The following is a 23,579-nucleotide window of genomic DNA, read 5'->3' as shown; positions in this document are numbered from 1 at the left end:
GAGCGATCGCGCAGCTGGAGGCCGACAGCTGACTCTGACACCGGCTCCCAAACAAAGGCCTCTCCGTTTTGTTCTTTGTTTGTATGTGTGTGTGTGTGTGTCCGGGGGGGGGGGGGGGGGGTGGCAGCCCCGCCAAATGTAGGCTCATAAACTCGCCGAGACGACAGCAGTCGATGTCGGGAGCCCTCTTAAGCGCATCTGCGCCCCGAATAACCGTCGTTTTTCTGTCGGCAGCGTGGGCCGTTCGATGCGAACGGGTTTTTATTGTTTCGTTTTTTTACTTGTATGTGTGTGTGCGGGCCGGGGGGGGGGGGGGGGGGGGGGAGGACGAATGAGACAGGAAGAGTGTGCATCAAAAGTCGAGCGATCGGATTCCCCGAAAATTCAATAGAGAGTCGTACATCCTTTCCAGCGGTGGCAGGACCCCGCAACACGGTCGTTGAGACACTGGCTGTGCAATATACCGACGGAGGACACCGCGTGTCGTGCACATCTTGCTATTTAAAGTTTATCCCCGTAAGAAGCAAACCTCTACACTCTTAAAAATTGAGCAGTCCCGTGTGGATGCGTAGCACGCGGAATTGAACACTTTAGAACGGCAGTCAAAGTGCGCGCACATCGTGCGAAACACACAATGTTCTCTGCAAGCACGATGACATGTGCGGACACGCGCGTTCTAAGCATGTTTGCCTCTTTCATGTCAGCGGACTGTCTTTTGGCAGACCAATGTGGCAGAAGGACCGTCCTTGGAAGCGCGCCACGGACAGCGTGCCCACACCGCATTTTGTACGCTGAATTAGCACCGCGGCCTACTGCACTCTTCTTAGGTATCTCTCAATTCACGTGGAGCAGTCATAGGGGGTGACGCTTTCATAAAAGCGAAAGCCCTCTAACGGAGTCGGCGTGAAACTCGGGTGGCGTGATGCGCCGTCGGCGCGACGGCGGTCATCTGGCGGACGCTACACGAGGCTCAAGTGAGCATGCAGCTGTCCTCGATGCGTGCGGTTTATTACGCCGGGGTCACGCTGCTTATACACAATACAAAAAAAAAACAGTTCGGAAACTCGAATCGGCGCAATATCCTGGTTCGAATGCCGCGTGCCAAGTTTTTTTTTTATTTAACTCGTGGCGATGCGGCGTGTGAAACACGAATCTCGCGGTGACTAGCGTTCGAATATGTTTTCAGGCAGTGTGACCCCGGGTTTAGGCTGCGTGTTAAAGCAGCTGGCGTGGCTCCGCGGCAGCGCGCTCGCCGCGCAATCAAAACGGCCAAAACCAGATCCCGAAAAAAACAAAACAAAAAAAAAATCGACGAGTTTTGGTGTGAACAATAAAAGGATCGCAGCAAATGACGAGGCTGGGAATACGATTAGATTGGAAAAATGCGATAGCGCTGGGACCATGGCAAGTGAACCACCATGTTTATTGACCCCGTGCACGTAGTGCTTTGTAGAACTAATCCTGTTCTTAGCTTCGTCGTTCGCTGGAATGTTTCTATTCGCCGCGACAATACTTTGTATAAGCTTAAACGTGCCCCGGGGAGGTTTCTGACATCTTGTAAATATGGGGATAACTCACTCTCCGGGCTCTAAGCACCCTAAAAATTCATAAGCCATAACGATGCGCAGCCGATTTCCCTATTAAAAACTTGATCGAAGATCGCAACACAGCGAGGTGATCTCCGGCGATGGGAGGAGCATTGTAACGGCAGCCAGGACGGCATATGTCCAAAGAAGACGCGACATTTCGTTGGGATTAAAAATGCTATTATTGCAAAATGTGTATGCTTTTGTACATGATAGAAGCCAGAAAGCTTAACAGAACGAATAGCTGGGCTAGTTGGTACGTATTCATAATGGAAACAACGCGACTGACAAGGACGAAGAAAGACTGGACGACACAAACGACTGACTGACTGACAACTGACTTTTCTTTTTCTTCATGAAACCAAAAAGAAACAAACAAAAATAACCCTCCACTCAAGAGGCAATCCCGACCGCGCACGACAAAGGCTTTTGGCGCCTCTACAACATCTTGTCTAATCACTGACGCAGTGCACACCCATCATCGATATCTAAAACTTCTGCCTCGCTATCCAACATCGCCAAGGATGCTTGACTCACGCAGGTTGGGCCTGCCTTTCTTACATCGAATGCCTCGAGGATATCCCGTGACTTTTGGTCTCTGTGTCTAAACAACACGACGGCCTTCTCCAATACCGGGTGGCAAGAGCAGTCTCTGCAATGCAATGTCAAGTCAGTGCTCGTGTCGTCCAGTCTTTCTTCGTCTCTGTCAGTCGCGTTGCTTATATTATAAAGCAAGAAAGAGTAGTTAAAAAATATTTTTTGCCCGTGTAGAGAGAACACATTAATGCGATAATCGTCTCAAAAACAGAAAACTTTTTTTTTTTTTTTTTTTGTCGGAGGAGTTATGCGTCCGGTCGCCAGCTCTCAAGCTGGCGACCGGACGCCACCCAGAGAGCGCTCCAGCGCGCGCTCTCTGGGTTGAATCCAAGCCCCGACTGTATGGGCCACGAGCCGCGCGCATTCGTGATATCACTGCGTATTTATCCCGTGATATCACTCCCTATCACACGTATTTACGGGCGTTTCGGCGGACGTAATCGCGGCGTATAGCGGGCATCGGGACGAGCGCTTCCTCGGCGCCTCGTGGTCGGCGTAAATACGGGCGTATTCGGCGATCCGAACGAGACAGATTTCAGCGTATTTCGCCGCGACGTGTCCGGAAGCGTGCGGCGCGATGCCGGCCAGTCAGCTCGCGAGTTGACAGCCGGAAGTTTCTCGAGGATCGGCTTGCCTAGCTAGGGGGATCGGTGGCCGAGTGGGCTAGAGCACACCAGCTCGAAGCACGTGCAGCGAAAGCTCGCGCTGCGCAACCCATAGATCCTGGGTTCAATCGCCACCCCCGCCCGTTTCGATCTGGATGAGCATCGTACCGGCGTGCAGTCGTGTATCACTACTGCGTGGTGCACGTCAAAGAACCCAGGCTAGCGGTTGTACCGCACTGGCTAAAGTGCTCATCTACAGCTGAGACACCAGACGCCCACTGAGGCAGACTAACTTCCGGCTGTATAAACATAAACACACATGCACCTCCGCGATTATTAGCGGCGAGAAGTTTGGGCATCGCCGCCTGGTGGAATTTTTTCACAACGCCGAGTGAGGATACTTGAACTTCCTCCGCTTGTCCAAGCACGTGCAATGTCAAGCTTCTATGCACTATGAGAATTAAAACATAACCGCGTGGGTACCACGTGCACTACCCAGAGTGAGTAAAGCAGAAGCGCCCTAGCGAGCTCCTCACCGCGAAAAGAAGGCGTTCACTGGATTCCATATTTGAGGTCAATGTTTACAGCGTATGCTCAGAACGAGTTCACATTAATAGGCTGCTAAGACCGGCAATTTTGATGGTGTGGAATGCACGTTGCAAAAGATCTGCACACAGCTCTGGCCACCAGTGAACACCCACTGTAGCCGCAGTCAGCTTCAAAGGGTCATCTCAGTGATATACGGGCAGGTCATTCAGTAATGGAGGCTTTCCTTTCAAGCGCGCTAAAAATAGCCCAAAGCCACGATGGGCGCTGCGGTCTATTCTCTTTCGTACTTGATCCACAGCGTATCGCACGAAAACACGCTTCGTCTCTAAGTGGGGCGCCGAAACTCTGCTCTCTTTCTTCCTGCGAGAGACAGCACGTCGGGGTCCGGCAGCACGTCCCCTTGACCGAAGAGACTACACGGGGCTCCGGTCGCATTTCGGCTCGCGGTGTGGACCGCAGCGGGCGCTACCCCGAGCCCTCCAGTCCAGCGGTGTGAAGGACGATACGGCAACTCAACTCCGTGACGTCGTGCCTCTACATTGCGCCGGAGGCCGGAGCCGCTCTGCATCGCGCGTGCACAGACTCTCACGCAATCTGGTTTCTGAGCACGCGCAGTGACCCCACCGGGCAAAGCGGAGCTTGCTAGCTCGCTTGGAAACAGCGCGTTGGTGAACATTCCACGCGGGCGCCGCCATCTTGAATCGAGGAACTTCCTGTATGCGGGAAAACATCGTTTTGCTCTCGCCGCACCACTGGCAAAAGTTCACGTTTATATCGCGACAGTCTATCATTTTTGTTTCGCCTTTTCTATGCTATTTCACTCGTTCCAAATTCTATTGTCGCGCTTTTTTTTATTTCGTCCCGCATACCGGACTTGTCAACTTCGTGGATGCAGACGAGAGTGACCGAAAAAGGTCTATACATTGACACAGTGTTTCCAAACAAGCCCGCTTTTCCCACACCAGGTGTGGGCACTGCGCTTGCGCAGAAACCAAATTCGGGAGGAGTGAAGCGTCTGCGCATGCGCAGAACCGACAGCAGCGCCACCGCATCGGCGTGACGTCAGCGAGTTGAGTTGGTCTATGCGGAGGGCAAGTCGTCTGCTTCTTGCTCAGGAGTGGCGGTGACGTCAGAACGACGACGAGCTCTTATTGGCTGATTGAATAAAAAAAATAGTGAATAGACCTCAAGGCATCGAGCATTGAGGTCTACCCACTATATGTTTCAATCAGCCAATAAGAGCTCGGCTTTGTTCTGACGTCACCGCCACTCCTGAGCAAGAAGCAGACGACTTGCTCTACACATACTCTTTTCCGCTTGAAGTCCGACCGATGCCTACACTGCGATCCAGCGGAGCCAATCACTAGGAGTGATTGGTTTAGTTTCTGACACGAAGTGCGCAAAAGCCATGAGCATTGTGACGATGTCACTCTTGACGCTGCCGAGTGGGCTCCATCGGTTTGTGGCCTCGCACCTCACCACGAGATCACGTGACACCCGTGTCCGGGATTGGATTGGCTGGGGATGGCTCGCGGCGTCATCCGCGGTCCACCGTAAGCCGAAATGCAGCGCCGGAAGAGCTCGGGATCGCCCACGTATAGTACGTGAAAGGGAAAGAGTGGACGGTGCGTGGATCTTGCGTCCCAAAAGTGAAACAAAGACGCCAGTCCGGGCGGGACACTGCGGTCGGACTTTGAACACACACACATACGAGAACGAAAGAACGAAAGCAGAACAAGGTGCGCTGATACTCCAACTTCCTTTGGCCGGGCTCGTCTTTCGGGGTTTGTCCTCGCGCGATCGTGATTCGACGTTCTGGCTGTGCGGGTTGTTTGGCGGTTTCCGATGTTGTTGTTTTTCTTGTCGGTCAGAGAAACGAACGTGCCGTTCGCTGCTGTTCATTGTGCTTCCCTTCCGCTTTTTTTTTTTTTTTTTACCCACGAACCACGCTGTCGTTCCTTACCCGGGGAACACACGCTGCGTCTTTGTTTTGCGTTCGGAAAACCTAAACCGGGGGCACAATACGTGACTGGACGTTCCTTCTCTTTTGTTTGTGCGTTTGCTCTCGGTGTATACGGTCACATTTGATCCCATTGTTGCGGACGCCGGGCCTTCCGACAGAACGGACCACCAGCGTCTCAGTTTCAATGTGTCGAGAATCTCGAGGAGCGTTTTGGGCCAGATGGGAACTGGCCTTATCTGTTTCGCAAATGGAATGAAGAAGGTTTCTCACATGAACGGAGGGGTGATATCCCCAGATGGTAAGTGCGCCGGAACAGGTACGAAGGAAGCCAAGTGCATCTTCGCTTCGATCACGACTGCCACCGCACCGACCTGCAGGTTCGATCCCCGCCTAGAACTCTAACTTTCTACATAATCATTACATAGTAAAACCTTAACGCCGCGCGACGCCCCCAGAGTCTAGCCGGTTCTTGACGCTTTTCACGACGACTTTCTCACGGAAAATCAGCTGAAAACCAATTTCGCGTTCAAACGCATCCGCACGTTAGACCTACGGACGAGTGATTGGGGAAGCTCGCTCTTTCAAATAATCCTGCGTAGTCCTCTTTCTGTAATTGGCATCTATCGACCAGCGCGGTCCAATCAGGCGACCGGCGTTATTTACGACTCGTACCACACGCGGTCCCAATTAGGCGACCTTTGACCTCATCTCCGGGCAAACACGCCGCGCATTTTCAGCCAAGTCCTGCCCCGCTCTCTCTGGGTTCTTTTCTTCTTATTATTATGTTATTTTTCGGCCGAGTGAGTGAGAGCAGTGTACAAGCAGGGCTCCGAACCAACTCGTTAGGAACGGCGCGACGCTGAACGTCGGTTCACTGGACTGCAACCGTTTGCCTCCAACATTTGCACGACCTGCTACACTCACACACGCGCGCACACATACACACACGCACGAACACGCGCGCGCACACACACAACTCATACGCGAAATACCGTTTCCGCGAAGTTTATTAAGCCGCCGTATATTTAACGTGGTTTGCACTGAAGAGTTTAGTCTATAGAGAAAAAATATTATGTGAGGATTTTGTGTACAGACAAACTGAAGCTGCCACTTGAGCCTAAGCATGTGACCCGTGCTTTTCGTTTAACCCAGTGCCACAGGAAGGATAACAGACGCCTTCAAAAATTACGCCCTATTGCGGTCGATCCTTAAATACCGGAAAGTGGCGTACGCAAAAAGACACCAACAACCTGGCAAGTCTGTAACTGATATCATGCTTCCAAGAGACTGTATAAGAAGGGGTCAATAAAAAAAGAAAGTAAAATCGGTCGCACGTTTTGACGATGCAATTTCAGCCTAACACCACACTCTGAACCAGTGCATGGTCGCACTCCACGTACATGATACAGCAGACACGGTGTTCGCAGCTAACACGATGGCGCAGAACTATCTGCGTCTCAGGCATGTTCTAAGCACGTTTGCTTTCTGCATATGTTTGATTCGAACATGTCTGCACATGGTTTTTGTACGACCAACGTGACAAGACCGCCTTGCAAGAAAGAAACGCGTCCAAGCTGCAGTGTCTGCATACGGTCTTTTAAGTAATGTTTAAGCCGCAAGACCGCAGCTTAGAAAATCTACAACGGGGAACTTTCCAGCAAAGCTCCCAGTAAAGCAAATCGTTGCCATCTGCACGTTTAGACATGGAAGAAACGTCCGCGCTGGGACAGACAACGCAGACCGTTTTATTTTTTTAGCTCCCCAAAACCGCCAGCTCTCTCTGTTTCCACGAACAGCCGCCACAAGCCGGAGGTGGAGGGGGACAGGGCCAGACGGGTATGGCCGGACCCGGATGAGACTTTCCTCCTTTCACCATATTGTTCGCGCTGCGCCCGCCAGCCCGTGGTCACGCGGTTGCGAGCGGATGAGTTCTCGCTGCTCACTGATGGCTCTAGAGAGAGAACTTTACCGTAACTCCCCGCGTGCCCCATCGACGTCACTGCGCACGTGACCCGGAAGACGATGTACGAGTTGAGAGGTGCCAAAAACCTGGATCTTTTTCTTTTCTTAAAATAAAAACTAGGGTGTCCAGGCAAAATCTGTTTTCTGTAGTTCACTTCAGAAGTGTCAGGCATCAACTTCCACAATTATTTAAGCAAAACCCTGAAATTGTTGCACAATAAATACCCGAGTGCAAAAACTTAAGAGTAATATGCAAAAGTGCATGACGACGATTTTGCTGAGTTTGATAGGCAATGCCCAGCTAGGTGCGTCCTGTTCCGACAGCCCTTTGCACCTTCTACATAAATAGAAAACGTCAATTTTGGAATTGGTGAGCCAGTTTTGTCTTAGTGTCATTTCCTTGTCAATTTCAGAGGGGTGGGTAGCTGTAGTGTTGCCGGGAATGTTTGGCGGAAGCAGGCTGCTGTTGGGAAATGGGACCGGAGACACAGTGGGAATGTTTGGTGCAAGCAGGCCACTGTCGGGAAACGGATGAAAAACTCACAGCCTTTTTGCAAACTGACACTTAGTTTCATACATTTTTCTGCTGTCTTGTTCGACACAAAACTCGAGTAACGATGTGTGAATTGCCTCTGCACCAGTTTTTGTGCGTCTTGCTGAGGTGTCACCTTGCTAGAAACACGTCAAACGTGAAAACAGCGCAAAAAATTGAACAAAGGACAAGTGAAAGAAGTGCACGGAAAAAGCGCTGACTGTCAACTAAAGTTTAATTTTCAGGCGAACCAGAAAAATAAACACAGAGCATAGGAAAGAACCAATAAAGACACAAAAGATTATATAACCCAACCGACAGGAAGCGAGTGGCGCATAAGTTTAACGTGCCAGTGGTGTTTTCAGCACCCCCAGAAGCTGTCACGCCTGTGCACTGCTGTCAAACGAGGGAGGAACAGTGATTTGCAATGTGATGTAAACCACCGCACTCCTTTTGTACCATGCGCAGTGGGGGTTGTGTATCAGATCCCCTTCACATGTGGTAGGGTGTACATTGGACAAACGGGGAGGTGCGTGAACGAGAGGGCGAGGGAGCATTCCTTTTCTCTCCGTTCCTCCCCCGCTGGCCACTTAGCGGTACATTGCAGTAGGTGCGGCTGCGTACCTGTTTTTCATGACTTGACGATCTTGGCGCGCAATAAAAGTAAGACCGCCAGGGAGATTGAAGAGGCATTTTTTCATTTTATCTAAAGGGGAAGGGCAATGTGTGAGCGCACCGTCGGTGCACTTGGGGGATGATGAGGTCTTTTTTATCAGGGAGAATGGCAGGCACGTGTGAGGGTGATGACGTGGTAGAAATCCTGTCGGTTGGGTGGTATAATTTTTTGTGTCTTTATTGGTTCTTTCCTATGCTCTGTGTTTATTTTTCTGGTTCGCCTGAAAATTAAACTTTAGTTGACAGTCAGCGCTTTGTCCGTGCAATTTTTTGCGCTGTTTTCACGTTTGACGATGTTAAACCAACTAGCCCAACTTACCGCCTTGTTGTTCTAGAAACACGGTCGGGCCTACAGCCACATTGGGAGCTGCCGACCAGGCACAATAATGTTTATGACAGCTTCTTCGACCTTCCTCGTAGTTATGCACGGTGCAGATAGTGGTCACATTTTTATGCAATTGCTGAGATGGGCACAAAAACTGTCACTTTTTGGCCACTAGAGCCAGCACAGTTCACCATGATCACAGTGTAGCAAAGCTGCAACCACGGACCATCAGTGGCCAGCAGCATGAGACTACCGACGGCACTGGTGCATAATACATGTTAATGACGCGACATAGGTGCAAACAGTGTATCGTGGAGATGAGTCCAGACATTTTTATACCTACCATTTGGTGGTGGTGGTGGTGGAGCTGCCACCTGTGCTGGGTTCTCACTAGCACATTTGGTCGCAGCAGATGAGTCCTGCAAAATCCAGTTAACACAAGCTAACGCACAACAAACTGACGGCCTTTCTGGTTACGCGTTGATGTAATGCCTGTTGCCTACACCTTAGAAATCAGGTATCGGAGTGCCTCATGCACAGGTCTAGAGAAATAAACTCGTGAGCTTGAGCACTACAATCCGAGCTTTCGAAGAAACATTACGAGGCAGCACACTCGTGCAAAGTCAATAAGACCAAAAACAACACGGGGTCTGTTCACTACCAGTAGCAAGTTTTAGCAGACCGATACCGTGTTCTGGGGTGGCCACAGTACGGCTGGTAAGGCTTTAGGCGCGCTGAACAGCATGCTTCAAAATTACAGCGCGAGCTACCAGTAGCAATTTCGCTGCGCACGGCAACGCTACTACGCTAAAACCGCCTATTGCGATTCCCAGCAGTTACCCAAACTGCAGCCGAGATGCCGTGTGGCGACAGACGAGGCGCGTCCCCCCTCGAAATCACGCGCCTTTTTCCGTGTCTTTGCGGGCCAGGATTCTGTCCTACTCCTCGAGTTCAGCGACGACACTTGTTGTTGTTGTTGTTTGCAGGTTTCATGGCGCAGCAGCAACGGAGGCCATACTGCGCCAGACTAAATTAACTAATGAAGCTCCTATGGCCACGTCATAACAAAAAGGTTATCATGAAAATAGCTCGTCTAAGTCTGGTGTATAAGGCCAGTACTAATAATAAATGATAAAACTCGATCAAGAGGAACAAAAGGGTGCTTTCCCAGCAAAAGAGCGGGGTGAAATGGAATACAAAATCTAAAAAACTCTGGAAAATGAGCGCGTCGTTCAGTGTCAAATTTCGGGCAGAGCCACAAAATATGGAGAATAGTAAGATGGTCTCCACAGTGCTCACAAACTGGTGGATCCTCCCCATAAAGGAGATATCTGTGTGTAAGGAAGGAGTGCCCGATTCGAAGCCGGCACAATACAACTTCGTGAAAGCGGTTCTTAAGTGAGGAGCTCTCCCACGACCCAAGGACTGGTTTGCTTACATGGAGCTTGTTATTAGTCTCCATGGCCCACTCTGTCTGCCAGAAACGAAAAAGTGACGACTTAATAATTGATTTGATATCCTGATAGGGCAAGCTAGCTTGATATTTAGAGCAGTTACCTGAAGATGCAGCGAGCCTGTCTGCCTCCTCATTACCCTTTATTCCCACATGACTTGGAACCAAGCAGATTTTTATATTGTGACCTTTACGTAAAGCTCCGTTAAGTTTACTTCGCACCTGTTCCACAAGCATATTCTTAGTGGCTTTTAGAGAGCATATTGCAGTAATGGCACTTTGAGAGTTCACAAATATTATGCCCCGTCTAGTTTTAGTCTTCAGAACATGATCCAACGCAAAAGACACAGCAGAAATTTCAGCAGTAAATATACTTGCAAATTCCTCTAGACGTTTGACTGTAACAAAACGACCTGAATGCGCGGCACAACAGACAAAAGATGAAGTCTTGGCACCGTCCGTGTAAAAGTGAGCATAATCTTTATATTTCTCTTCCAGGTCAAGGAATTCCAGCTGAATCACAAGAGCTGGTATGCTTTCCTTATGAAACTTAGTTAAAGTCCAGTCGCAAAAAAACACGCACCACATTCCAGGGCGCAACGCAGACTGTGCTCTGAATTAGGTTAAGTTCGTCCAGACGAAGTTGGAGCGAGGAACGAAATTGCTCTATACAAAAACTTAAAGGTCTGACAATGCTTGGCTTGTTTTCAAAGAGACGGTAGAATTGAGACCTTTGTACGGAATGATACGTTGGGTGATCAGGGTTTGCTAGGATCCTAGAAGCGTAGGTTAGGCTGAGGTATTGACGTCTTTTACATAGCGACATCTCATTTGATTCCGCATACAAACTAAGTGCAGGCGACGTCCGAAAAGCACCCGTTGCCAAACGCAAGCCAAGATGATGTACAGGATCCAACATCTTGAGAGCAGTTGGGCGAGCTGACCCGTACACCACGGCGCCATAATCAAGACGACATCGCACAAGCGCGTTGTACAAATGCAACAGACATTTCCGGTCCGACCCCCATGATTTATGAGCCAAAACTTTCAGAAGGTTTGTGGGGCGAAGGCAAATTTCCTTGAGAAATTTCAGGTGGGGAATGAAGGTAAGTTTTCTTTCAAATATTACACCAAGAAACCTGTGCTCCTTCCTAACAGGAATAAGTGTACCGTTTAGTTCCAAAGCTGGGTCTAAGGAGAGCCCGCGACGTAGGGAAAAAGGCACACAGACTGTCTTTGCAACAGAGAACTTGAAACCATTTTTGTCTGCCCACTTACAAAGTTTGTTTATAGCCAGTTGTAACTGCCGCTCACAACTAGAAAAATTGCAAGAAGATGAGGAGATCTGTATATCGTCAGCATAAAGGGAGTAGGAAATAGATTGAGGTAACATTCGTGCTAGAGAATTCATTTTCAGTGCAAACAAAGTGACGCCCAAATTGCCTCCCTGTGGGACTCCGTTTTCTCGAACAAAGGGTTTAGACAGGGTGCTGCCAAGCCGGACCTGAAAGGTTCTGTTTGTTTGAAAGTTCTTAATGCATTGCAACATCCTACCACGGATATTTCAAGCATACAAGTCTTTCAGGATACCATATCTCCAAGTGGTATCATACGCCTTGTCTAAATCAAAAAATACTGCAACACAGTGCTGCTTGTTCACAAATACCTCGCGTAGAACGGTTTCCAGGCGAACCAAATTATCGAGAGTAGATCGACCTCGGCAAAACCCACACTGATTTTTATCAAGGACCTTTTGCTTTTCTAATATTTACACTAACCGCCTGTTTATAAGCCTCTCAAATGTTTTCCCAACACAGCTCGTCAGAGCAATTGGGCGGTAACTTGACGGTAGTGAAGGGTCTTTCTGTGGCTTTAGGAGAGGGACGACATGTGCATGCTTCCTGGCACGGGGAAAGGAGGCTTTTCCCACAGTAAATTGAAGAACAAGAAAAGGCTTTTTAGGGACTCAGGACAAAGGCGACAAAGCATTTCATAATGAACTGTGTCGGGCCCTGGAGCAGAAACCCTCGTCATGTCGAGTGCCATTTCAAGTTCACACTGCGTAAAAGGCTGGTTATAAGGCTCCGAGTCTCCTCCAGACATGGAGATGTTTTGTCGCTCTGTACGAGATTTAAATCTACTGAATGAATTACTGTAGTTTGCTGAGGTGGATGTATTATAGAAATGTTCACCAAGGATGTTGCCGATGTCAACTAAAGATGAAGAAGGGGCATCAAGAGTAGGAATTGCAAAGCACTTTTAGTCTCCATTTATTTTCCTGTATCTATCCCAAAACTCCTTGGCTGGCACAAAACTATTTATAGAAGAAACATATTTCATCCAGGATTTCCATTTTGACTGCTTCCTGGTCCAACGGGCGTTAGCTTTCAGCTGCCTGAGCTCTGCGAGATTACGTGATGTGGGATATCTACGAAATTTGCCCCAAGCCCTGTTTTTTCCGCTAAGGTTGTGGCACACTCCTTGTTCCACCAAGGTTTGCATTTTTTTGGCACATTACCAGAGGTTCGTGGAATAGACACCTCAGCAGCATTTAGTATCTGCTCAGTATTATACAGCGTAGCATCTTTGGGTGACATAGCAGAAAGCAGAGTAGGGTCCAAAGTGGAATGTAACCCAAAAAGTGACCAGTCAGCTTTATCTAACTTCCACCTAGGGATTCGTTTCAAAAGTGAGGGCAGCTGAACAACGCTCTCTAAAACAATCGGAAAGTAATCACTGCCAAAAGGGGTGTTAAGAACATTGCAAGTAAAGCAAGGAAACAATGAGGGCGATGAAATCGACAGATCTATGGATGTAAATGTGGTGTGAGCTGCACTGAAACATGTTGGCTCTCTCCCATTAAGAAGGCATAGCCCAGATGCCAATAAAAGACGTTCGACTACACCGCCACAAGTCTTGTCGGATACTACCCCAAAGGGGGTGATCGGCATTAAAATCGCCTAGAATGATAAAGGGTTGTGGCAGCTGACCTACAAGACCCTGCAATTCACTAAGATGTAATGGAGTGTTAGGGTAAATAAAGTCATACTACAGTTATGAGGCGGTCTAAAAGAAGGCGCACTGCCACGGCTTCAAGTGGTGTACAGAGTGGACCTCAGAGCAGGCGACCCCACCCTGTACAACCACTGCCACGCCACCGGAGAGAGTATCACTAAGACGGTCTTTCCTAAAGACCCTGTGACGTCTTAAAATACGAGGAGAGCGATCATGAAGATGAGTTTCCTGAAGAGCAAGAGCTATCGGCCGAAGCTCATTCATGCAATGATTTATATCATCTATATTTCTTAAAAAGCCGCGAAAGTTCCATTGCATAAAATTTACTTTTGCCATTTATAAAATTTGTTTATATCGGAAAATGTAAATCAATAAAACTCGGTAGTGAAAATATTAAAACTAGGGAGAGAGACAACTTGGATTACTTCGGCGCAGTTACCGGTTTTTTGTTCTTCCCTGCACGGGTCTGCGTCTGCCACTCCATGCTATCCAAGTCAGAAGCAGGAGCAGCCGAATCGTCCAACTCCATGGACAAGTCTGCCTCGTGAGTTGTGTCACTGATGTTAGCCAGCGTTTTCTTCCGATTTGGATCACGGGGAGCCAGGCCCCGGCCACGACCAGCCGAAGAGGCAGCGGAGGTCCTGGGCAGAGCGTCTTTCCACTCTGCCGGCTCCGGCCCCTTGGATACTGGAAGAGCAGCACGAGAGTTGTGCCACTCTTTGGAGGAGGCCCTCTCCAGTGAGTTGGGGCGAGAGTGTCGCTACTTCTCACTGGGGGAGGGCGTCGAAGTAAGGACTGGCAATGGCGTTGCTTGCCTGTCCTTAGACTTGGGGGCAGCAAGTGTGCTCCCTCCAAAAGGTGGGGGGGGGGGGGGGGGGGGGGGGGAGCTGCTGCCTCTGCGGTGAGGGGGGGGGGGGGGGGGCGGGGGGGTTGGGGCCCGAAGGGCTACTGCCAGGGATTCAGGTGAGACCTGGGTGGCCTTCGATTCAGTTCGCGGTGGAGGGCCCCTGCGCACCGCGTCAGAGTACGTACCTTTCGAAAGAAAGGAGAACCTTTGCTTAGCCTCTGGACATGATGTTGTTTTTTTTTTTTGTTTTTTGTTTTTTTTTGAGGGGGGGGGGGGCTCTTAGGGTTAGGATTTCTTTTTCTTGTCGCCACAAGGGGCAAGAGCGGGAGTAGGCAGGGTAAGGACCCTTGCAGTTGGCGCAGGAAATGGCATCTTCACATATGTCGGCTAGATGGTCGTGGCTGCCGCACTTTGCGCACGTCTCCTTCCCTCGACAACTGCGCGATCCGTGGCCAAAGCGCTGGCAACGGAAGCACCGCTGAGGGTTGGAGACATAGAGGCGGATGCGGCAGTTAAGGTATCCTGCCTTGATGGTTTCTGGCAGTGTGTGTCGTTCAAATGTAAGGATGACGTGTTTCGAAGGGATTTCCCCACCATTTTTTTGGAAATGAGCTTAACAGCAACAACACCAACAACTTGGAGTCCCTCGAGGAGTTCTTCCTCACTAGTGTGCAACAAGTCGTCCTCGGAGAGGACCCCACAGATGGTGTTGAGCGTGCGGTGAGGGCTAACCGACACTTTGACATCAAGAAAACTAGTCAACTTCAGGATCGCTTCATTTTGTTTTTTGGTGGTTACCTCCACTAAGAGGTCACCGGAGGGCTGCTTTTTAGCCTTGTAGGAGAACCCGACAAGGTTTTCCAGTACCTTGGCAACAACAAAAGGCGACAGCTTTGCAACAGGTTTATGTTCATCGAGAGAATGAACAATGAAAAACTTTGTAAATGTTTCGACTTCAGGATCTTTGTCAATGGTCTTGGGTTCAATACAACGCCTTTTAAAGGCTTGCCCTGAACGGGGTTTGGAGGAGTGGGGCGCCATAGGAGGGCAAAGAGTGTCCAGAATCCGCGGTGCACCGCCCACCAACCAGCCTAACAAGGGGTTAGGTAACGCACCATACCAAGAAGGGCTTGGCTGGAGACGTTACGCTAACAGTGCTGCCGGGAAACTATACCCAAGTGTGGGTCAAGACAGAGGTCCATCGCCACCCAAGGTTAGCCCTTGCCTCCAAAGGGGGGTGAGAAGGAGTAATATAAGTGAGAGAGAAGTAAAATAACCAGGGAACGTAAAAGTGAAAGATCGGAGGGGATAGTAGAAGAAAAGGCGACTAGACTGAATCATCCTGGCCGGGCCTTACCAGGACTCCCGTCTATGAGAAGCGGGGGCCGAAGTGGTGTATTGCCTCACCCGGGGGGCCCCGAAGGGTCCAAACCTACCCCGGGATCGGCTCAACCACCAGGATGCCCTTTTCCCCAGACACGGGAAAGCCACGCACAGCCAGACGTAGGCGGGCGAACCCGCATGGCTCGGGTTCCGTGGAGACGCCACTCTCCAAACACCTGCTTTCACAGGTGCCCCCTGCGGGGAGCGACGACACTTGGTTCACGTCCCCCACCAGACTGCCGAGTGGCAATCGCGACGTGACAACCTGTGAAAAAGCCCGACTTGACAGCGAAAATTTCAAAACTGAGGCAAATCTTCGTACAGGCACACGAGCACTTTACGCGCGATATCCACAATCGGCCGTGATTCATCACGATCGCGATGCAGCTCACGCATTGCGATCATCTAAATTGTTTCACTTACGTAAAAAGACACGATTCATGCGACCTAAACTTGACACCGGTAATTATATCTAGATTGTACCAAATTCTACATTTTCAGAAGTTAGAAATGTTGCTTTTACAAGAACCTCCGATGCGGCGGTGCGCATTTCCCTCTAGCGACATTTTCTGGGTACCAATCCCGATGAAGTTTCAACTCAATCGCCGCTCTTCGTCGACGTCATCAACGCGCCGCGACGAAGTTCCCTGCCGGTTGAGTTCGCTGCCGATGGAGATTAGGCTCCTCCCACCGGCGACGTCACGATGAAGTTTCTCCATCGCTTTTTCCAGCATAGACAGACTGTATTGCCCAGGCTCCGCGGTAACCAGTTCGCGTGAAACCCAACGTCGAGTAGGCGCCTCGTTTCGTTCTCCAGAACACCGTTACGTGACTCTTTCGGTTGAAGTTGCGGAGCAACGAAAGAGTTGGCTACAGAGGTTGGAGCAAGAACGCGACATCCTTCCCCAAAACACAGCAGCGTTCTTCCGCGTTTAAAAGGGGGTGTCTTTCTCTCTTCCATCATCAACCTTACGAGGTGAATATAGGTTGCGCATGATAGTGATTTGGGGGTTTTGTAGCAGGCTTATAGAGCGAGTTCACTGAGATAACGCCGTGAAAATCTTGAACTCGGAAACCCAATTTATCGATACTTCGTTTCACTTTAGGAGTGACCTCCAACTCACGCAATGATCTAATAAAGCCAATGTGGACAGCAAGTCGTCTGCTTCTTGCTCAGGGGTTGCAGTGACGTCAGAACGACGCCGAGTTCTGATTGGCTTAGATTGGAAGGATAATGAGTAGAGCTCAATGATAGATGCCTTAAGGCCTACCCACTAATTTTTTTTTCAATCAGCCAATAAAAGTGTGTAGTTCTTACGTCATCGAAACCCCTGTGCAAGAAGCACACGAACGTTAGCTCCGCCTTAAGCTACGTCAAAAGTTCATTGTCTCGGCGTTCGTTGTCTTTGTGGGTTCGCTATTTCATCGGCGAAACCAATCGGGCACAAAAGAAAATGCGTAAGACCGCTTCATTGTGCGTGATCGGTTTAGTAGGTAATAACAGCAAACGCACGAAGACGAAGATCGTCGTCAGGATGCACTTTTGACGAAGCTTGATTGTCTCCCTCGAATCATAGCCTCCGTTGCGGTCGAACCCAAAATGAAACGGGGTATGGAATGGTTTTCGAGTTCCGACGAAGTCGGGCAACGGTGCGAGTCATCTGACATCACACGATCGACAGCGATCGATGCCGCTGATCGATGGACGCCATCCAGTAACGTCTCGCGGTAGCACGCGTAATCGGGTTAAGGATGCACTGCTCCCTGCTCTCCGATCTCCCAAATCTACGAAACCAAAGCAATAAAAAAGTAATTTTTTTAACGTTGTTTCGGTTGTCTTTTTAGGAACAAGACAGGCGAGCACGGAGCGACGAAAGCAAATTCCAGCGGACGGATTCCGTTAACTGTATTACGGTTTGCCCCTCGATGTTGGATATGAGCAGGAGCGGGTTGGAGCGGGGGTGGGGGGGGGGGGGGGGGGGGGGAGGGGGGGGTTGTAGGGTTGTAAAAAGAATTTTGCCATGGATTTAGCGGCAACGCGGACCGCAAGGAGAAACCCGATTGCGAAGGAACAATGCGGGTGGACGGAAACGAAAAGAAAAAAAAATTATGAAATGCGTTTAGAGAAAGCCAAGATCGAGCCAGGCAAGCTGTCACCCGCAGGCAGTCGCGGGGGGAAAAAGAAATAAGAAAGAGACGCAAGAACAGCGATCGCGCGCTCTCGAGACGTCGGAAACCACGCAAGAAACCACCGAGCCAGAAAGCAAAAGAAAACAAAACAAATAGAAACCGCGACTTCGTCAAAATGAGGGCGTTTTCTTAGCTTTTCCATCATCCCGTTCTGCTGTCGCGGGCTCCGGACGCGACTCACGTATGGTACCGCCGCCAGCCACCTACACTAACGCGCCGACAGCGTCTGTAGCGTATGGTTCAAGCTAAAACACAGTGGCGTTTCCGCCCTCTGTGTTTATATTATATCGAAGCCGACAGAAGTGCAGAAACAAGCAAAAAAAGAACGAAACAAAAAGCCGCCCCTTTGCCGTATTAGCGTCGCAGGGGCAACAGTAACTCAGATTGTGATCTGTTAGTTTGGAGAAACTGTGTACACACAGGGAGATTGAATGGCGCGAATGGTAGCGTGCGTACATGATTAGCTTAGAATAAAAAGCCGGTGGTAACGTGGTGTGCGCTACCTGAGTGCATGTCGTTGTTTCCCTTGTGTTACCCTTGTGTTGTTTTCCAAGGGGCAACATCTCATCACATCATAAAGAACAGTTCGGAAAGGCACTATATCAACTCGTTTCCGCGTACGGGAGATATCAGTATTTGTCTCGACTACGAGAGTGAGCATTTGGATGCACCTCGCCATCGGTGGGGGTCACTGCACTCGACGAGTAGCATCGCCGTCCCCATCGCGTCAAGCGACTGGGCGGTGTCCTTTTTGGCGCGCCGTGTGTTTGCTCCGCTTTTGTGTCACGTTCCCTCGCGCTCATTTTTTCGGGGGAGCCCGGAGCAGAGCGCCTCTGTATGTCGGAACACGTGGTACCTCCCTCCCCTTTCCCCTGCCGGTAGTAACACAGATGCACTCGAGAAAGACGTATACCGCTGGCACTGTTGTCCACCAGTGAGGATCGTCGAGTGCTGCGTCAGTGTTTGGCTACCAGAGAGGCCTATCGACTTCCGTTCCTGATTACTAAGGCACGGAAATGGTTAGGTGCCAGCCATAAAACGCACTCTGTGTTAAAAAATGACTGCTGCCGCCACGTTGACTCTGGAAGAAATGCGCTAGAATTTCGCGCAGCGGTTATACAGTATAGCAAAGCACGGTGAATAGAACCTCTCGGCACTTTTTCCCCACCCCTGCCCCTTTCTATCTGGATGAACATCGTACCGACGTGCAGTCGTGTATCACTACTGCGTGGTGCATGTTAAAGACCCCTGGCCGGCGGTTTTACTGCACTAGCCAAATTGCTCATCTACAGCGAGTGACTCGTCGCAACTTTGAAATGGCTGACACACTACACGCTGTATAAATATCCACACAACCCCTAATTATTTTTTCAGCACTTTTCCGCGGGGTGGATGCATTCCCGAAAGCACTCTTCTCCCTGGTGCAGGCAGATCAGGTCGCTTAGCGTGTGCGTGAAGGACGTGCACGCGATGCGCGGAAAATGACAGAGTCATTTTGTCGGCCTGCGTAGATTTCGGGCATACTGGGGCGACGACACCGTGCGCTTACGGACCCGGTGACATAGGATAAGACGACTGCACGTCAAGAACGCCGTGGCGGGCCGAAGAACGGAACTGCAACCCGTGCGCGTCCACAGGCCTCCAAAGGCAGGAGCTTTTGATGGCGTCCAAAGCACGCGCACTCGCACGCTGGCTGCGCGACGTAACGCCTAGCGACCGAGGTGCAGTGGGGTGCTGCGGGGCTCGGGCGCACTTGGACCACCGGCAAGTCGCCGCTAGGCGGTGTGTACGGGTGGCCCAAGATCGGTTCATGTCTTTTAATATGAGCCATCCGCAATCTGTCGCTGCAAAGCGGCGTTAACGGGAGAGGGGGGGGGGGGGGGGGGATTGACACGCGCCCCAGACCCGCCGTCCTCTACTGCGCGGCTCCGAAATCGGCGAAGGGGGTACGTCGCCGGCGATCTCCGGATGGATGGATGGATGGATGAATCCGGCTCAGCCCTTCGGATCGGGCGGTAGCTTACGCCACCTATACTCCGTTTCACCTTCCGTCCGAGCACAGCGGACGCTAGGAGCCATCCCAGCCAATGCGGCGTTGAGGGAGTGTCATGCGACCTTGAGCTCCCTGTGTCGCTCCGCCCCACCGGCAGGTCACGCGACTTTCTCCCGGCGCTGGATCGGCTGGGATGGCTCGTGGCGTCCACTGCGCTTGGACTGAATGTGAAACGGAGTATAGCCATTTTGATTTACCATTTAAGCTTAAAATATTTAAACGTAAAATCTATATTCACTACGCGCTAAAAAGAAAGTGAGGCTATAAAACCCCCTTGCCATCAGTTAATAAGAAAATACCTAGTTTTCTCTCGCTTTCTGCCACCATTCACTTAATCCTTGCTTGGTAATCTCTACTGTCCTGAAATTCACTCTTCCTTCGCTGACTCTAAAACCCAATGACTTTATTAAATCTATGTTGTCTTCGGTAGGCATAGGGTGAAGCCCTTTACAGTAGAGTATCAAGTGCTCAGCCGTCTCGTCCTCCTCTCCACAAGCAGCGCACACTGTATCCATTTCCTGGTACTTCGCTCTGTAGGTTCTGGTTCGCAGAACACCCGTCCTCGCCTCAAACAACAATGAGCTTCCCCTAGAATTGTCATAAATGCTTTCTTTTGCAATAACTGTTTTGTTTAATCTATAGCTTTCCAGAGCCGTCTTTGTCTGCATTTCCTCTAGCCACCGATCTCCTTCTGTGGCCTTAACTTTCTTCTTAACTGAGACCTGCTCTTCCGTAACTCCACTATAGCCTAAAAACTTTCCTCTTAATTTCCTAGTGCGCTGTCTCCACTTTGTGTCTACACTCCTCATGTATAAATAGCTGAAAACCTTTCGTGCCCATTGCTCCCCATCCATTTGCATCAATCGATCCTCAAAGTCTATCTTGCTCAGAGCTTCCCTGCCCTCAAATGACGCCCATCCCATGTCTCCTTGTACTCCCTGGTTTGGCGTTTTGCAAAGTGCCCCCAAAGCCAGCCTACCTACTCCTCGCTGTTTTATTTCTAGTCTTGCATGCACTTGGGATTTCATGCGTAGCACTGCGTTTCCAAAAGTCAAGCCAGGCACCATGACCCCCTTTCAAAATCTCTCTCACCACCTCATACCTGTTGTAATTCCGAAGTGCTCTATTTTTCATTACAGCTGCATTTCTGTTGCCCTTACCTATTATATACTTTTCATGCTCACTGAGATATTCTGCACCATCACATATCCATACTCGGTTGCTAGGGCCGTGGCACCATCCTGTGGCGACGTTGCTAACTTTGAATGCGTGTGCTCCAAACCAGTCCCAGGTCGGCGCATGTACCAGGGAACTGATGCTAACGCATTAAATAAAAACAAAATGTCTCCACAATAGTTCGCTCTCTGTAGTTCTTGTCGTTCTTGTGGTGTTTCTCCGCCGAGGCGCCGAAGAATACAAGCTCGGATTCCGACACCACCAATTGAACCGAGAGCGCCGCCCTCTAAAACGCCGATCCCAAGAACGAATAGACCGATCTCCACCAAGCCAGAGCCGTATATGTAGAGAGTTTGGCCATTCGTTGGGAAGTATAGGAGACAAATGAAGCGGCGCCATTGGCCGAAAGCGGGCTGGGCGTGTTCCAGGGCGTCTTCAGAAATTCGAATGTGACCAACCAGAAGCCGGAAATAATACCCTGGCGGTGGTCGCAAGAAACAAACCTGATAACTGCATTGGAGTAACTCTAGATGGCTGAAAATATGGTACACGTGATATTTCAATCACACTCATCTAAAATGATGGTGGAAGAGTGCGACTAGCGGAAAGATCGACATAATCCTTACGCCAAACGCCGAGCGCCGGGAATCTGCCGTCAGGGTAGTCACACTCTGTCCGCGCAAAACAGAGTTGAGCGGCGCATTCGTTTCTTACATCTTTCTGCATGATCATGATGAAAAAACACGTGAACCCTATTTTCAACCACAAAGAGTTACTACACTTCACTCTTACGCACTTATTAAAACCATATACGAACATAGACCTTCGATGATCGATCGGCTCAGAACTGTTTCTGGCTACCACCGCTAGGGGATTCTTTTCGGCTTCTGGTTGGTCAAGAGAGCATGCCAAGCCCTCTTTCTGAGTCTACCGCACGCCCTGGCTCTGCCCGCGCCTCCCATTGACCAAACTCTCTACATATACGGCTCTGCACCAAGCGTTCCACGCACGCGTGACGCCGGCCCGCAACTGTAATCCACGAGAGAAAGGTGTGCCAGCGCACGAGACAGCTCGTACCGTCTCTTGCCGTCACATGTGATAATCGCGCTTTGCGTATGACATCTGACCCTTAAGGCCACGGTCCCACTGAATGTGGCAGTTTAGGTACTTTTTGGCAGGTCATTACTCATCTCCTTTTAAATACTGTTTTTTGGGATTGATGTCATTCGAAAGGCAATGCAATCCTCTTTCATTTGATATTATGTGTGTGTTGGTGTTTACTGTTCATGCGCGTTTGTAGCGTTGCGAATATGATGGCGCGGACCCTCACTTGCTCCGCTAGTTCATGTTTTATGAACGATCCATTAAAGATAACACGCTTCCAATAGAGCAGTTTTGTTAAGATGATGTCGGAGCAGAATGTAACGATACACTTTTTTGGTATGTCCACTACTTTGTTTTTTTCATCCTTCCAAATATTGCCCTAAAATTGACATTTTTCAGCACAAATGTCTTTTTAATGACAAGAGCTAGGACAATGAAATTAGCTACAGGTGTAGTGCTTATAATTGATAATATGCAGAAAAAAATGTAATGTTGTGTAAAATTTTTTTGTTTAGATATGTTATATCAAACGTAGCACTTTTTTGTGCTTCGAGTCATGGTACTTCAAATGCCGCTGAGGAAATAATTGAACTATGATAAAATCTTTTATAACATTTAGAGCTACAATGGTTGCCCAAGAGGTGGACGATGGCTTTTTTTCATTTTCAAAGTCATAACGCTCCAGGAGCCCTTCAAACTTACCTGTTTTTGATGCATACCTTTTTTGGACATCAAACAGATTTATTGGCATCTAATAACATTTATTGTTTGGAATAGATATACATTGCGATCTATTAGATTCTCAGAATGATATTGCTTTGGTTTTTTAATAGGTGTAGTGCTTAGCTAATCTTAAAAACAATTAAGAACTGTTTGGGCGTTTTGTTGCGCTACCTGGCGGATGGCAGACAAACTGCTGAATTCTAATGTTCAAACAATTTCCGAGGGCGGCGTTGGCGTCTGAGTCATCATCAATCTCCGTGTCTTTTTACCTTCACATTTAAAAAATATATTGGAAGATTTACTATCGATAAATGAATGGTTTAAGTACTGGGTCAGGTTAATAAATCTAAGACAAATAGTTACACAAGCGTAGCGTGATATAATGTGTTCATTATTCCGTATGGTTTAAATCAATAAACAATAAAGACGAAGAGGAAAAGAATACACCCGAGTTCACTTCATGCCTAGAGTCACTAAATGAGCTCTAAGGTGTCGGCACTCCGTTCCCCAAAATTGTTCTGGGCGCCGCCATTTTCGGTCTTGTTCAGAGCAAACGCTACTGCCGATCGTCATGATCCAAAAGTACGACTTCCTCAGCGTTAGATGCGGTGCAAGGAAGCTGATGCAATATGCAATGCTCTGTCGCGGGTTGTCTAAACATTTTAGGAGGACGGAAAAGCGTTTCCTGTGATCTTAGATAAAGCTTCAGATAACTGGCGACCATGATTTTAGGCCACAATATGGCCAAGTGTCGTTACTCTGAACCGTAGCTAATTTACTGGCACAAGCGGGAACAATGAGGAAGAGGCAGGTGTCAAAAGGTAGTGGCTTGCAGAATCCA

General features: G+C 49.4%; 1 protein-coding gene across 1 annotated transcript in view; it reads right to left on the bottom strand.

Moving 5' to 3' along the window:
- LOC8039840 (carbonic anhydrase-related protein 10) overlaps positions 1–23,579 on the bottom strand; it is a 314,647-nt gene that overhangs the window by 249,946 nt on the left and 41,122 nt on the right. The gene's annotated exons all lie outside the window — the stretch shown is intronic.

The sequence above is a fragment of the Ixodes scapularis genome, unplaced genomic scaffold (genome assembly GCF_016920785.2).
Source record: "Ixodes scapularis isolate PalLabHiFi unplaced genomic scaffold, ASM1692078v2 PGA_scaffold13__105_contigs__length_92229423, whole genome shotgun sequence".
NCBI classification, from domain to species: Eukaryota; Metazoa; Arthropoda; class Arachnida; order Ixodida; family Ixodidae; genus Ixodes; species Ixodes scapularis.
Note: the sequence above shows the minus strand (reverse complement) of the source record. Positions and strands in the feature narration are given on the sequence as shown.